At 54.6% G+C, this 13,000-nt stretch overlaps 26 non-coding genes across 26 annotated transcripts; 18 read left to right on the forward strand and 8 right to left on the reverse strand.

The window, feature by feature from the left end:
* The first annotated feature begins 356 nt into the window (after positions 1-356).
* On the forward strand, positions 357-428 carry trnae-cuc (transfer RNA glutamic acid (anticodon CUC)). The gene has a single exon. It is a non-coding gene; the product is annotated as a tRNA-Glu (tRNA).
* Positions 429-706: 278 nt separating this feature from the next.
* Positions 707-778, reverse strand: trnaq-uug (transfer RNA glutamine (anticodon UUG)). Its single transcript has one exon. It is a non-coding gene; the product is annotated as a tRNA-Gln (tRNA).
* Positions 779-951: 173 nt separating this feature from the next.
* Positions 952-1,024, forward strand: trnat-ugu (transfer RNA threonine (anticodon UGU)). Its single transcript has one exon. It is a non-coding gene; the product is annotated as a tRNA-Thr (tRNA).
* A 742-nt stretch (positions 1,025-1,766) lies between these two features.
* Positions 1,767-1,838, forward strand: trnae-cuc (transfer RNA glutamic acid (anticodon CUC)). Its single transcript has one exon. It is a non-coding gene; the product is annotated as a tRNA-Glu (tRNA).
* Positions 1,839-1,924: 86 nt separating this feature from the next.
* trnaq-uug (transfer RNA glutamine (anticodon UUG)) lies at positions 1,925-1,996 on the reverse strand. Its single transcript has one exon. It is a non-coding gene; the product is annotated as a tRNA-Gln (tRNA).
* Positions 1,997-2,169: 173 nt separating this feature from the next.
* trnat-ugu (transfer RNA threonine (anticodon UGU)) lies at positions 2,170-2,242 on the forward strand. The gene has a single exon. It is a non-coding gene; the product is annotated as a tRNA-Thr (tRNA).
* A 1,031-nt stretch (positions 2,243-3,273) lies between these two features.
* trnae-cuc (transfer RNA glutamic acid (anticodon CUC)) lies at positions 3,274-3,345 on the forward strand. The gene has a single exon. It is a non-coding gene; the product is annotated as a tRNA-Glu (tRNA).
* Positions 3,346-3,868: 523 nt separating this feature from the next.
* Positions 3,869-3,941, forward strand: trnat-ugu (transfer RNA threonine (anticodon UGU)). Its single transcript has one exon. It is a non-coding gene; the product is annotated as a tRNA-Thr (tRNA).
* Positions 3,942-4,682: 741 nt separating this feature from the next.
* trnak-cuu (transfer RNA lysine (anticodon CUU)) lies at positions 4,683-4,754 on the forward strand. The gene has a single exon. It is a non-coding gene; the product is annotated as a tRNA-Lys (tRNA).
* An 86-nt stretch (positions 4,755-4,840) lies between these two features.
* trnaq-cug (transfer RNA glutamine (anticodon CUG)) lies at positions 4,841-4,912 on the reverse strand. Its single transcript has one exon. It is a non-coding gene; the product is annotated as a tRNA-Gln (tRNA).
* Positions 4,913-5,114: 202 nt separating this feature from the next.
* trnat-ugu (transfer RNA threonine (anticodon UGU)) lies at positions 5,115-5,187 on the forward strand. The gene has a single exon. It is a non-coding gene; the product is annotated as a tRNA-Thr (tRNA).
* A 1,065-nt stretch (positions 5,188-6,252) lies between these two features.
* Positions 6,253-6,324, forward strand: trnae-cuc (transfer RNA glutamic acid (anticodon CUC)). Its single transcript has one exon. It is a non-coding gene; the product is annotated as a tRNA-Glu (tRNA).
* A 278-nt stretch (positions 6,325-6,602) lies between these two features.
* trnaq-uug (transfer RNA glutamine (anticodon UUG)) lies at positions 6,603-6,674 on the reverse strand. Its single transcript has one exon. It is a non-coding gene; the product is annotated as a tRNA-Gln (tRNA).
* Positions 6,675-6,847: 173 nt separating this feature from the next.
* trnat-ugu (transfer RNA threonine (anticodon UGU)) lies at positions 6,848-6,920 on the forward strand. Its single transcript has one exon. It is a non-coding gene; the product is annotated as a tRNA-Thr (tRNA).
* Positions 6,921-7,662: 742 nt separating this feature from the next.
* On the forward strand, positions 7,663-7,734 carry trnae-cuc (transfer RNA glutamic acid (anticodon CUC)). The gene has a single exon. It is a non-coding gene; the product is annotated as a tRNA-Glu (tRNA).
* A 278-nt stretch (positions 7,735-8,012) lies between these two features.
* On the reverse strand, positions 8,013-8,084 carry trnaq-uug (transfer RNA glutamine (anticodon UUG)). Its single transcript has one exon. It is a non-coding gene; the product is annotated as a tRNA-Gln (tRNA).
* A 173-nt stretch (positions 8,085-8,257) lies between these two features.
* On the forward strand, positions 8,258-8,330 carry trnat-ugu (transfer RNA threonine (anticodon UGU)). The gene has a single exon. It is a non-coding gene; the product is annotated as a tRNA-Thr (tRNA).
* Positions 8,331-9,072: 742 nt separating this feature from the next.
* Positions 9,073-9,144, forward strand: trnae-cuc (transfer RNA glutamic acid (anticodon CUC)). The gene has a single exon. It is a non-coding gene; the product is annotated as a tRNA-Glu (tRNA).
* Positions 9,145-9,230: 86 nt separating this feature from the next.
* trnaq-cug (transfer RNA glutamine (anticodon CUG)) lies at positions 9,231-9,302 on the reverse strand. The gene has a single exon. It is a non-coding gene; the product is annotated as a tRNA-Gln (tRNA).
* Positions 9,303-9,504: 202 nt separating this feature from the next.
* On the forward strand, positions 9,505-9,577 carry trnat-ugu (transfer RNA threonine (anticodon UGU)). The gene has a single exon. It is a non-coding gene; the product is annotated as a tRNA-Thr (tRNA).
* Positions 9,578-10,642: 1,065 nt separating this feature from the next.
* Positions 10,643-10,714, forward strand: trnae-cuc (transfer RNA glutamic acid (anticodon CUC)). The gene has a single exon. It is a non-coding gene; the product is annotated as a tRNA-Glu (tRNA).
* A 278-nt stretch (positions 10,715-10,992) lies between these two features.
* Positions 10,993-11,064, reverse strand: trnaq-uug (transfer RNA glutamine (anticodon UUG)). Its single transcript has one exon. It is a non-coding gene; the product is annotated as a tRNA-Gln (tRNA).
* Positions 11,065-11,237: 173 nt separating this feature from the next.
* Positions 11,238-11,310, forward strand: trnat-ugu (transfer RNA threonine (anticodon UGU)). The gene has a single exon. It is a non-coding gene; the product is annotated as a tRNA-Thr (tRNA).
* A 742-nt stretch (positions 11,311-12,052) lies between these two features.
* Positions 12,053-12,124, forward strand: trnae-cuc (transfer RNA glutamic acid (anticodon CUC)). The gene has a single exon. It is a non-coding gene; the product is annotated as a tRNA-Glu (tRNA).
* An 86-nt stretch (positions 12,125-12,210) lies between these two features.
* trnaq-uug (transfer RNA glutamine (anticodon UUG)) lies at positions 12,211-12,282 on the reverse strand. Its single transcript has one exon. It is a non-coding gene; the product is annotated as a tRNA-Gln (tRNA).
* A 173-nt stretch (positions 12,283-12,455) lies between these two features.
* Positions 12,456-12,528, forward strand: trnat-ugu (transfer RNA threonine (anticodon UGU)). The gene has a single exon. It is a non-coding gene; the product is annotated as a tRNA-Thr (tRNA).
* The last annotated feature ends 472 nt before the right edge of the window (positions 12,529-13,000 follow it).

Here is a 13,000-nt window from a genome sequence, read left to right on the forward strand (position 1 = left end):
AAGAATCTTTAGAAATCTTGTACTGCAAGTTTTGTCTGTCAAGCGACACTAGTCTGTATGGCACTGAACCTCGTGGGTTTCCCTGTTGTGTCTTTCCAGTTTTTCACAACACAGTTCCTCCCCCAGTTGGCTGACCATTGTGTCGCGGAAGCTGTTGTAGCAGTGATTCTTTTGCGGGTTAGATCTAAGTGACGACGGCAGGCGGGGTCGTGTCTTCAACGGGTTACTGCAGTTTTAAAATCGCTGGTGGATGAGTCTCTGTCTCAATTCAAGATTGCCGAGCTTGGCCCCGCTTTCAGAGCCGACGTCGGTCGCACTGCGGGCACGCCACAGACGGGAGAGGGCTTTTCCCCGTGTCCCTGGTGGTCTAGTGGTTAGGATTCGGCGCTCTCACCGCCACGGCCCGGGTTCGATTCCCGGTCAGGGAAGTGTGGCCTTTTTTCCCACACCCCGTTTGTTACCCTTAGAGCCGTGCAAGACGTTGAACTCGGAGGAGGTGTTCCGGGTATTTTGACGACGCAGGAACCTCTGTCATAAAATACACGCATGTCTGCTGTACACTCAATCGTCTGCAGTAGTGGGTGATATCTTGCAGGTCCTAGAAAGGCTGATGAGTAAAAGCAGGTTTCTTTGCCCACAGCAGAGCACGCAAGGAAAGCAGCCCACGATTCCATACACAGGTTCCGATTTCAATGTCACCCACAACAGGTTCCACCGAGACTTGAACTCAGATCGCTGGATTCAAAGCCCAGAGTGCTAACCATTACACCATGGAACCACACGAGAGCTGGGGCGACTTCCATGGGCCTGTGCAAGACTTCAGCTTCGCCGTGGCGTCCTTTCTTTGCTTTCTCCATTGTGTAGCTGAGCCGGGCACCGTGTCTCCCACATGTAGCCAGCTGCGTGACTCGGTACGTTTGTGTGCGCGTGAGTCAGGACCTGGAGCCTTGTGGCTCCATATCTCAGGGGTTAGAGCACTGGTCTTGTAAACCAGGGGTCGCGAGTTCAAATCTCGCTGGGGCCTTTTGCACTCGGGCTCGACGCGGAGCAGGGTCTCCCACTTGTAAAGGCGAATCAGCTGAGGGTCGTAATTGTGTGATTAATGGCAAGCAACAGGGTGTGGTGGCTCTTGGCTTTCTCTGTCTCTTGCCTGCTTCCTGTCCCTCACTCACACCCCACGCCCCGGGGACGTCATACCCTGCTGTGATAATTGATAGGTGCCGAGGAAAACAATGCCAAGCTGGCTGTCGTTGTCCTCATCAAGTCCCGGGCTCTTCCCCGACTGTGTGGGAACTGACGAGCACTTGCGACAAATGCTGCCATTGGACTCCTTGATTAAGAAGGCGGGGGCCCCTGCGTAGATGAAGCAGCAGTTCAGCAGAAGCGTGAGAGAGATTTTCCTGGAGAGCCTTTACAGACACACTGGCTACTTGTGATTTCATTTTCTGTCAAGCGAAACTAGTCTGTATGACACTGAACCTCGTGGGTTTCCCTGTTGTGTCCTTCCAGTCATTCACACCACGGTTCCTCCCCCAGGTGGCTGACCATTGCGTCGCGGAAGCTGTTGTAGCAGTGATTCTTTTACAGGTTAGATCTAAGTGACGACGGCAGGCGGGGTCGTATCTTCAACGCGTTACTGCAGTTTTAAAATCGCGGGTGGATGAGTCTCTGTCTCAATTCAAGATTGCCGAGCTTGGCCCCGCTTTAAGAGCCGACGTCGGTCGCGCTGCGGGCACGCCACAGACGGGAGAGGGCTTTTCCCCGTGTCCCTGGTGGTCTAGTGGTTAGGATTCGGCGCTCTCACCGCTGCGGCCCAGGTTCGGTTCCTGGTCAGGGAAGCGTGGCTTTTTTCCCCCCACCCCGTTTATTTCAGCGGGAATTCCCGTTTGGCATTCCAGACACCAATTCCAATGTCACCCACAACAGGTTCCACCGAGACTTGAACTCGGATCGCTGGATTCAAAGCCCGGAGTGCTAACCATTACACCATGGAACCACACGAGAGCTGGGGCGACTTCCATGGGCCTGTGCAAGACTTCAGCTTCGCCGTGGCGTCCTTTCTTGGCTTTCTCCATTGTGTAGCTGAGCCGGGCACCGTGTCTCCCACATGTAGCCAGCTGCGTGACTCGGTACGTTTGTGTGTGCGTGAGTCAGGGTCTGGAGCCTTGTGGCTCCACATCTCAGGGGTTAGAGCACTGGTCTTGTAAACCAGGGGTCGCGAGTTCAAATCTCGCTGGGGCCTTTTGCACTCGGGCTGGACGCGGAGCAGGGTCTCCCGCTTGTAAAGGGGTATCAGCTGAGGGCCGTAATTGTGTGAATACTGGCAAGCAACAGGGTGTGGTGGCTCTTGGCTTTCTCTGTCTCTTGCCTGCTTCCTGTCCCTCACTCACACCCCACGCCCCGGGGACGTCATACCCTGCTGTGATAATTGATAGGTGCCGAGGAAAACAATGCCAAGCTGGCTGTCGTTGTCCTCATCAAGTCCCGGGCTCTTCCCCGACTGTGTGGGAACTGACGAGCACTTGCGACAAATGCTGCCATTGGACTCCTTGATTAAGAAGGCGGGGGCCCCTGCGTAGATGAAGCAGCAGTTCAGCAGAAGCGTGAGAGAGATTTTCCTGGAGAGCCTTTACAGACCAGGAAGCAGACACAATGGCTGCTTGAGTTTTCATTGCCCGCCACAGGCTGCTTTGGCATAACGGGCTCGACCTGAGCAGCGCGGGCATCCCGGAGCCATCTTTTCACGGTCTGGTTCTGGCCTTGTGTAGGGAAAGCCTGGCGTCAATATCGAAGACAGTCGTGATTCCGTTCCCCCAGCGGCAAAGTGCTCTCAACTTGGTGTAAGTCTTGTTTTCTTCTTTGTGCTGGGCGATGTGGTTTTCTTTGTGTGTGTGAGTGTTAACCCACCGATGTGTGATGGCTGTAACTCCTGTGATTGTGAAGAATCTTTAGAAATCTTGTACTGCAAGTTTTGTCTGTCAAGCGACACTAGTCTGTATGACACTGAACCTCGTGGGTTTCCCTGTTGTGTCTTTCCAGTTTTTCACAACACCATTGTGTCGCGGAAGCTGTTGTAGCAGTGATTCTTTTGCGGGTTAGATCTAAGTGACGACGGCAGGCGGGGTCGTGTCTTCAACGGGTTACTGCAGTTTTAAAATCGCTGGTGGATGAGTCTCTGTCTCAATTCAAGATTGCCGAGCTTGGCCCCGCTTTCAGAGCCGACGTCGGTCGCACTGCGGGCACGCCACAGACGGGAGAGGGCTTTTCCCCGTGTCCCTGGTGGTCTAGTGGTTAGGATTCGGCGCTCTCACCGCCACGGCCCGGGTTCGATTCCCGGTCAGGGAAGTGTGGCCTTTTTTCCCACACCCCGTTTGTTACCCTTAGAGCCGTGCAAGACGTTGAACTCGGAGGAGGAGTTCCGGGTATTTTGACGACGCAGGAACCTCTGTCATAAAATACACGCATGTCTGCTGTACACTCAATCGTCTGCAGTAGTGGGTGATATCTTGCAGGTCCTAGAAAGGCTGATGAGTAAAAGCAGGTTTCTTTGCCCACAGCAGAGCACACAAGGAAAGCAGCCCACGATTCCATACACAGGTTCCGATTTCAATGTCACCCACAACAGGTTCCACCGAGACTTGAACTCGGATCGCCGGATTCAAAGCCCAGGGTGCTAACCATTACAACATGGAACCACACGAGAGCTGGGGCGACTTCCATGGGCCTGTGCAAGACTTCAGCTTCGCCGTGGCGTCCTTTCTTTGCTTTCTCCATTGTGTAGCTGAGCCGGGCACCGTGTCTCCCACATGTAGCCAGCTGCGTGACTCGGTACGTTTGTGTGTGCGTGAGTCAGGGTCTGGAGAATCGTGGCTCCACATCTCAGGGGTTAGAGCACTGGTCTTGTAAACCAGGGGTCGCGAGTTCAAATCTCGCTGGGGCCTTTTGCACTCGGCTCGACGCGGAGCAGGGTCTCCCACTTGTAAAGGGGAATCAGCTGAGGGTCGTAATTGTGTGATTAATGGCAAGCAACAGGGTGTGGTGGCTCTTGGCTTTCTCTGTCTCTTGCCTGCTTCCTGTCCCTCACTCACACCCCACGCCCCGGGGACGTCATACCCTGCTGTGATAATTGATAGGTGCCGAGGAAAACAATGCCAAGCTGGCTGTCGTTGTCCTCATCAAGTCCCGGGCTCTTCCCCGACTGTGTGGGAACTGACGAGCACTTGCGACAAATGCTGCCATTGGACTCCTTGATTAAGAAGGCGGGGGCCCCTGCGTAGATGAAGCAGCAGTTCAGCAGAAGCGTGAGAGAGATTTTCCTGGAGAGCCTTTACAGACACACTGGCTACTTGTGATTTCATTTTCTGTCAAGCGAAACTAGTCTGTATGACACTGAACCTCGTGGGTTTCCCTGTTGTGTCCTTCCAGTCATTCACACCACGGTTCCTCCCCCAGTTGGCTGACCATTGTGTCGCGGAAGCTGTTGTAGCAGTGATTCTTTTGCGGGTTAGATCTAAGTGACGACGGCAGGCGGGGTCGTGTCTTCAACGGGTTACTGCAGTTTTAAAATCGCTGGTGGATGAGTCTCTGTCTCAATTCAAGATTGCCGAGCTTGGCCCCGCTTTAAGAGCCGACGTCGGTCGCGCTGCGGGCACGCCACAGATGGGAGAGGGCCTTTCCCTGTGTCCCTGGTGGTCTAGTGGTTAGGATTCGGCGCTCTTACCGCTGCGGCCCAGGTTCGGTTCCTGGTCAGGGAAGCGTGGCTTTTTTCCCCCCACCCCGTTTATTTCAGCGGGAATTCCCGTTTGGCATTCCAGACACCAATTCCAATGTCACCCACAAAAGGTTCCACCGAGATTTGAACTCGGATCGCTGGATTCAGAGTCCAGAGTGCTAACCATTACACCATGGAACCACACAAGAGCTGGGGCGACTGTCGATTCCCTTGGTGATCTTCGGTGTCTTCCATGGGCCTGTGCAAGACTTCAGCTTCGCCGTGGCGTCCTTTCTCTGCTCTCTCCGCTGTGTAGCTGAGCCGGGCACCGTGTCTCCCTCATGTTGCCAGCTGCTTGACTCGGTACGTTTGTGTGCGCGTGAGTCAGGACCTTTAGCCTCGTGGCTCCATAGGTCAGGGGTTAGAGCACTGGTCTTGTAAACCAGGGGTCGCGAGTTCAAATCTCGCTGGGGCCTTTTGCCCTCCTTTTGCACTCGGGCTGGACTCGGAGCAGGGTCTCCCACTTGTAAAGGGGTATCAGCTGAGGGCCATAGTTGTGTGATTACTGGCAAGCAACAGGTTGTGGTGGCTCTTGACTTCCTCTGTCTCTTGCTTGCTTCCTGTCCCTCACTCACACCCCACGCCCCGGGGACGTCACACCCTGCTGTGATAATTGATAGGTGCCGAGGAAAACAATGCCAAGCTGGCTGTCGTTGTCCTCATCAAGTCCCGGGCTCCTCCCCGACTGTGTGGGAACTGACGAGCACTTGCGACTAATGCTGCCATTGGACTCCTTGATTAAGAAGGCGGGGGCCCCTGTGTAGATGAAGCAGCAGTTCAGCAGAAGCGCAAGAGAGATTTTCCTGGAGAGCCTTTGCAGACCAGGAAGCAGACACACTGGCTGCTTGAGTTTTCATTGCCCGCCACAGGCTGCTTTGGCATAACGGGCTCGACCTGAGCAGCGCGGGCATCCCGGAGCCATCTTTTCACGGTCTGGTTCTGGCCTTGTGTAGGGAAAGCCTGGCGTCAATATCGAAGACAGTCGTGATTCCGTTCCCCCAGCGGCAAAGTGCTCTCAACTTGGTGTAAGTCTTGTTTTCTTCTTTGTGCTGGGCGATGTGGTTTTCTTTGTGTGTGTGAGTGTTAACCCACCGATGTGTGATGGCTGTAACTCCTGTGATTGTGAAGAATCTTTAGAAATCTTGTACTGCAAGTTTTGTCTGTCAAGCGACACTAGTCTGTATGGCACTGAACCTCGTGGGTTTCCCTGTTGTGTCTTTCCAGTTTTTCACAACACAGTTCCTCCCCCAGTTGGCTGACCATTGTGTCGCGGAAGCTGTTGTAGCAGTGATTCTTTTGCGGGTTAGATCTAAGTGACGACGGCAGGCGGGGTCGTGTCTTCAACGGGTTACTGCAGTTTTAAAATCGCTGGTGGATGAGTCTCTGTCTCAATTCAAGATTGCCGAGCTTGGCCCCGCTTTCAGAGCCGACGTCGGTCGCACTGCGGGCACGCCACAGACGGGAGAGGGCTTTTCCCCGTGTCCCTGGTGGTCTAGTGGTTAGGATTCGGCGCTCTCACCGCCGCGGCCCGGGTTCGATTCCCGGTCAGGGAAGTGTGGCCTTTTTTCCCACACCCCGTTTGTTACCCTTAGAGCCGTGCAAGACGTTGAACTCGGAGGAGGTGTTCCGGGTATTTTGACGACGCAGGAACCTCTGTCATAAAATACACGCATGTCTGCTGTACACTCAATCGTCTGCAGTAGTGGGTGATATCTTGCAGGTCCTAGAAAGGCTGATGAGTAAAAGCAGGTTTCTTTGCCCACAGCAGAGCACGCAAGGAAAGCAGCCCACGATTCCATACACAGGTTCCGATTTCAATGTCACCCACAACAGGTTCCACCGAGACTTGAACTCAGATCGCTGGATTCAAAGCCCAGAGTGCTAACCATTACACCATGGAACCACACGAGAGCTGGGGCGACTTCCATGGGCCTGTGCAAGACTTCAGCTTCGCCGTGGCGTCCTTTCTTTGCTTTCTCCATTGTGTAGCTGAGCCGGGCACCGTGTCTCCCACATGTAGCCAGCTGCGTGACTCGGTACGTTTGTGTGCGCGTGAGTCAGGACCTGGAGCCTTGTGGCTCCATATCTCAGGGGTTAGAGCACTGGTCTTGTAAACCAGGGGTCGCGAGTTCAAATCTCGCTGGGGCCTTTTGCACTCGGGCTCGACGCGGAGCAGGGTCTCCCACTTGTAAAGGGGAATCAGCTGAGGGTCGTAATTGTGTGATTAATGGCAAGCAACAGGGTGTGGTGGCTCTTGGCTTTCTCTGTCTCTTGCCTGCTTCCTGTCCCTCACTCACACCCCACGCCCCGGGGACGTCATACCCTGCTGTGATAATTGATAGGTGCCGAGGAAAACAATGCCAAGCTGGCTGTCGTTGTCCTCATCAAGTCCCGGGCTCTTCCCCGACTGTGTGGGAACTGACGAGCACTTGCGACAAATGCTGCCATTGGACTCCTTGATTAAGAAGGCGGGGGCCCCTGCGTAGATGAAGCAGCAGTTCAGCAGAAGCGTGAGAGAGATTTTCCTGGAGAGCCTTTACAGACACACTGGCTACTTGTGATTTCATTTTCTGTCAAGCGAAACTAGTCTGTATGACACTGAACCTCGTGGGTTTCCCTGTTGTGTCCTTCCAGTCATTCACACCACGGTTCCTCCCCCAGGTGGCTGACCATTGCGTCGCGGAAGCTGTTGTAGCAGTGATTCTTTTACAGGTTAGATCTAAGTGACGACGGCAGGCGGGGTCGTGTCTTCAACGCGTTACTGCAGTTTTAAAATCGCGGGTGGATGAGTCTCTGTCTCAATTAAAGATTGCCGAGCTTGGCCCCGCTTTAAGAGCCGACGTCGGTCGCGCTGCGGGCACGCCACAGATGGGAGAGGGCCTTTCCCTGCGTCCCTGGTGGTCTAGTGGTTAGGATTCGGCGCTCTCACCGCCGCGGCCCGGGTTCGATTCCCGGTCAGGGAAGTGTGGCCTTTTTTCCCACACCCCGTTTGTTACCCTTAGAGCCGTGCAAGACGTTGAACTCGGAGGAGGTGTTCCGGGTATTTTGACGACGCAGGAACCTCTGTCATACAATACACGCATGTCTGCTGTACACTCAATCGTCTGCAGTAGTGGGTGATATCTTGCAGGTCCTAGAAAGGCTGATGAGTAAAAGCAGGTTTCTTTGCCCACAGCAGAGCACACAAGGAAAGCAGCCCACGATTCCATACACAGGTTTCGATTTCAATGTCACCCACAACAGGTTCCACCGAGACTGGAACTCGGATCGCTGGATTCAAAGCCCAGAGTGCTAACCATTACACCATGGAACCACACGAGAGCTGGGGCGACTTCCATGGGCCTGTGCAAGACTTCAGCTTCGCCGTGGCGTCCTTTCTTGGCTTTCTCCATTGTGTAGCTGAGCCGGGCACCGTGTCTCCCACATGTAGCCAGCTGCGTGACTCGGTACGTTTGTGTGTGCGTGAGTCAGGGTCTGGAGCCTTGTGGCTCCATAGCTCAGGGGTTAGAGCACTGGTCTTGTAAACCAGGGGTCGCGAGTTCAAATCTCGCTGGGGCCTTTTGCACTCCGGCTGGACGCGGAGCAGGGTCTCCCGCTTGTAAAGGGGTATCAGCTGAGGGCCGTAATTGTGTGAATACTGGCAAGCAACAGGGTGTGGTGGCTCTTGGCTTTCTCTGTCTCTTGCCTGCTTCCTGTCCCTCACTCACACCCCACGCCCCGGGGATGTCATACCCTGCTGTGATAATTGATAGGTGCCGAGGAAAACAATGCCAAGCTGGCTGTCGTTGTCCTCATCAAGTCCCGGGCTCTTCCCCGACTGTGTGGGAACTGACGAGCACTTGCGACAAATGCTGCCATTGGACTCCTTGATTAAGAAGGCGGGGGCCCCTGCGTAGATGAAGCAGCAGTTCAGCAGAAGCGTGAGAGAGATTTTCCTGGAGAGCCTTTACAGACACACTGGCTACTTGTGATTTCATTTTCTGTCAAGCGAAACTAGTCTGTATGACACTGAACCTCGTGGGTTTCCCTGTTGTGTCCTTCCAGTCATTCACACCACGGTTCCTCCCCCAGGTGGCTGACCATTGCGTCGCGGAAGCTGTTGTAGCAGTGATTCTTTTACAGGTTAGATCTAAGTGACGACGGCAGGCGGGGTCGTGTCTTCAACGCGTTACTGCAGTTTTAAAATCGCGGGTGGATGTGTCTCTGTCTCAATTAAAGATTGCCGAGCTTGGCCCCGCTTTAAGAGCCGACGTCGGTCGCGCTGCGGGCACGCCACAGATGGGAGAGGGCCTTTCCCTGTGTCCCTGGTGGTCTAGTGGTTAGGATTTGGCGCTCTCACCGCTGCGGCCCAGGTTCGGTTCCTGGTCAGGGAAGCGTGGCTTTTTTCCCCCCACCCCGTTTATTTCAGCGGGAATTCCCGTTTGGCATTCCAGACACCAATTCCAATGTCACCCACAAAAGGTTCCACCGAGATTTGAACTCGGATCGCTGGATTCAGAGTCCAGAGTGCTAACCATTACACCATGGAACCACACAAGAGCTGGGGCGACTGTCGATTCCCTTGGTGATCTTCGGTGTCTTCCATGGGCCTGTGCAAGACTTCAGCTTCGCCGTGGCGTCCTTTCTCTGCTCTCTCCGCTGTGTAGCTGAGCCGGGCACCGTGTCTCCCTCATGTTGCCAGCTGCTTGACTCGGTACGTTTGTGTGCGCGTGAGTCAGGACCTTTAGCCTCGTGGCTCCATAGGTCAGGGGTTAGAGCACTGGTCTTGTAAACCAGGGGTCGCGAGTTCAAATCTCGCTGGGGCCTTTTGCCCTCCTTTTGCACTCGGGCTGGACTCGGAGCAGGGTCTCCCACTTGTAAAGGGGTATCAGCTGAGGGCCATAGTTGTGTGATTACTGGCAAGCAACAGGTTGTGGTGGCTCTTGACTTCCTCTGTCTCTTGCTTGCTTCCTGTCCCTCACTCACACCCCACGCCCCGGGGACGTCACACCCTGCTGTGATAATTGATAGGTGCCGAGGAAAACAATGCCAAGCTGGCTGTCGTTGTCCTCATCAAGTCCCGGGCTCCTCCCCGACTGTGTGGGAACTGACGAGCACTTGCGACTAATGCTGCCATTGGACTCCTTGATTAAGAAGGCGGGGGCCCCTGTGTAGATGAAGCAGCAGTTCAGCAGAAGCGCAAGAGAGATTTTCCTGGAGAGCCTTTGCAGACCAGGAAGCAGACACACTGGCTGCTTGAGTTTTCATTGCCCGCCACAGGCTGCTTTGGCATAACGGGCTCGACCTGAGCAGCGCGGGCATCCCGGAGCCATCTTTTCACGGTCTGGTTCTGGCCTTGTGTAGGGAAAGCCTGGCGTCAATATCGAAGACAGTCGTGATTCCGTTCCCCCAGCGGCAAAGTGCTCTCAACTTGGTGTAAGTCTTGTTTTCTTCTTTGTGCTGGGCGATGTGGTTTTCTTTGTGTGTGTGAGTGTTAACCCACCGATGTGTGATGGCTGTAACTCCTGTGATTGTGAAGAATCTTTAGAAATCTTGTACTGCAAGTTTTGTCTGTCAAGCGACACTAGTCTGTATGGCACTGAACCTCGTGGGTTTCCCTGTTGTGTCTTTCCAGTTTTTCACAACACAGTTCCTCCCCCAGTTGGCTGACCATTGTGTCGCGGAAGCTGTTGTAGCAGTGATTCTTTTGCGGGTTAGATCTAAGTGACGACGGCAGGCGGGGTCGTGTCTTCAACGGGTTACTGCAGTTTTAAAATCGCTGGTGGATGAGTCTCTGTCTCAATTCAAGATTGCCGAGCTTGGCCCCGCTTTCAGAGCCGACGTCGGTCGCACTGCGGGCACGCCACAGACGGGAGAGGGCTTTTCCCCGTGTCCCTGGTGGTCTAGTGGTTAGGATTCGGCGCTCTCACCGCCGCGGCCCGGGTTCGATTCCCGGTCAGGGAAGTGTGGCCTTTTTTCCCACACCCCGTTTGTTACCCTTAGAGCCGTGCAAGACGTTGAACTCGGAGGAGGTGTTCCGGGTATTTTGACGACGCAGGAACCTCTGTCATAAAATACACGCATGTCTGCTGTACACTCAATCGTCTGCAGTAGTGGGTGATATCTTGCAGGTCCTAGAAAGGCTGATGAGTAAAAGCAGGTTTCTTTGCCCACAGCAGAGCACGCAAGGAAAGCAGCCCACGATTCCATACACAGGTTCCGATTTCAATGTCACCCACAACAGGTTCCACCGAGACTTGAACTCAGATCGCTGGATTCAAAGCCCAGAGTGCTAACCATTACACCATGGAACCACACGAGAGCTGGGGCGACTTCCATGGGCCTGTGCAAGACTTCAGCTTCGCCGTGGCGTCCTTTCTTTGCTTTCTCCATTGTGTAGCTGAGCCGGGCACCGTGTCTCCCACATGTAGCCAGCTGCGTGACTCGGTACGTTTGTGTGCGCGTGAGTCAGGACCTGGAGCCTTGTGGCTCCATATCTCAGGGGTTAGAGCACTGGTCTTGTAAACCAGGGGTCGCGAGTTCAAATCTCGCTGGGGCCTTTTGCACTCGGGCTCGACGCGGAGCAGGGTCTCCCACTTGTAAAGGGGAATCAGCTGAGGGTCGTAATTGTGTGATTAATGGCAAGCAACAGGGTGTGGTGGCTCTTGGCTTTCTCTGTCTCTTGCCTGCTTCCTGTCCCTCACTCACACCCCACGCCCCGGGGACGTCATACCCTGCTGTGATAATTGATAGGTGCCGAGGAAAACAATGCCAAGCTGGCTGTCGTTGTCCTCATCAAGTCCCGGGCTCTTCCCCGACTGTGTGGGAACTGACGAGCACTTGCGACAAATGCTGCCATTGGACTCCTTGATTAAGAAGGCGGGGGCCCCTGCGTAGATGAAGCAGCAGTTCAGCAGAAGCGTGAGAGAGATTTTCCTGGAGAGCCTTTACAGACACACTGGCTACTTGTGATTTCATTTTCTGTCAAGCGAAACTAGTCTGTATGACACTGAACCTCGTGGGTTTCCCTGTTGTGTCCTTCCAGTCATTCACACCACGGTTCCTCCCCCAGGTGGCTGACCATTGCGTCGCGGAAGCTGTTGTAGCAGTGATTCTTTTACAGGTTAGATCTAAGTGACGACGGCAGGCGGGGTCGTATCTTCAACGCGTTACTGCAGTTTTAAAATCGCGGGTGGATGAGTCTCTGTCTCAATTCAAGATTGCCGAGCTTGGCCCCGCTTTAAGAGCCGACGTCGGTCGCGCTGCGGGCACGCCACAGACGGGAGAGGGCTTTTCCCCGTGTCCCTGGTGGTCTAGTGGTTAGGATTCGGCGCTCTCACCGCTGCGGCCCAGGTTCGGTTCCTGGTCAGGGAAGCGTGGCTTTTTTCCCCCCACCCCGTTTATTTCAGCGGGAATTCGCGTTTGGCATTCCAGACACCAATTCCAATGTCACCCACAACAGGTTCCACCGAGACTTGAACTCGGATCGCTGGATTCAAAGCCCGGAGTGCTAACCATTACACCATGGAACCACACGAGAGCTGGGGCGACTTCCATGGGCCTGTGCAAGACTTCAGCTTCGCCGTGGCGTCCTTTCTTGGCTTTCTCCATTGTGTAGCTGAGCCGGGCACCGTGTCTCCCACATGTAGCCAGCTGCGTGACTCGGTACGTTTGTGTGTGCGTGAGTCAGGGTCTGGAGCCTTGTGGCTCCACATCTCAGGGGTTAGAGCACTGGTCTTGTAAACCAGGGGTCGCGAGTTCAAATCTCGCTGGGGCCTTTTGCACTCGGGCTGGACGCGGAGCAGGGTCTCCCGCTTGTAAAGGGGTATCAGCTGAGGGCCGTAATTGTGTGAATACTGGCAAGCAACAGGGTGTGGTGGCTCTTGGCTTTCTCTGTCTCTTGCCTGCTTCCTGTCCCTCACTCACACCCCACGCCCCGGGGACGTCATACCCTGCTGTGATAATTGATAGGTGCCGAGGAAAACAATGCCAAGCTGGCTGTCGTTGTCCTCATCAAGTCCCGGGCTCTTCCCCGACTGTGTGGGAACTGACGAGCACTTGCGACAAATGCTGCCATTGGACTCCTTGATTAAGAAGGCGGGGGCCCCTGCGTAGATGAAGCAGCAGTTCAGCAGAAGCGTGAGAGAGATTTTCCTGGAGAGCCTTTACAGACCAGGAAGCAGACACAATGGCTGCTTGAGTTTTCATTGCCCGCCACAGGCTGCTTTGGCATAACGGGCTCGACCTGAG

This window comes from Lepisosteus platostomus, chromosome 8 (assembly GCF_059453375.1).
Source record: "Lepisosteus platostomus isolate fLepPlt1 chromosome 8, fLepPlt1.hap1, whole genome shotgun sequence".
Classification (NCBI taxonomy): Eukaryota; Metazoa; Chordata; class Actinopteri; order Semionotiformes; family Lepisosteidae; genus Lepisosteus; species Lepisosteus platostomus.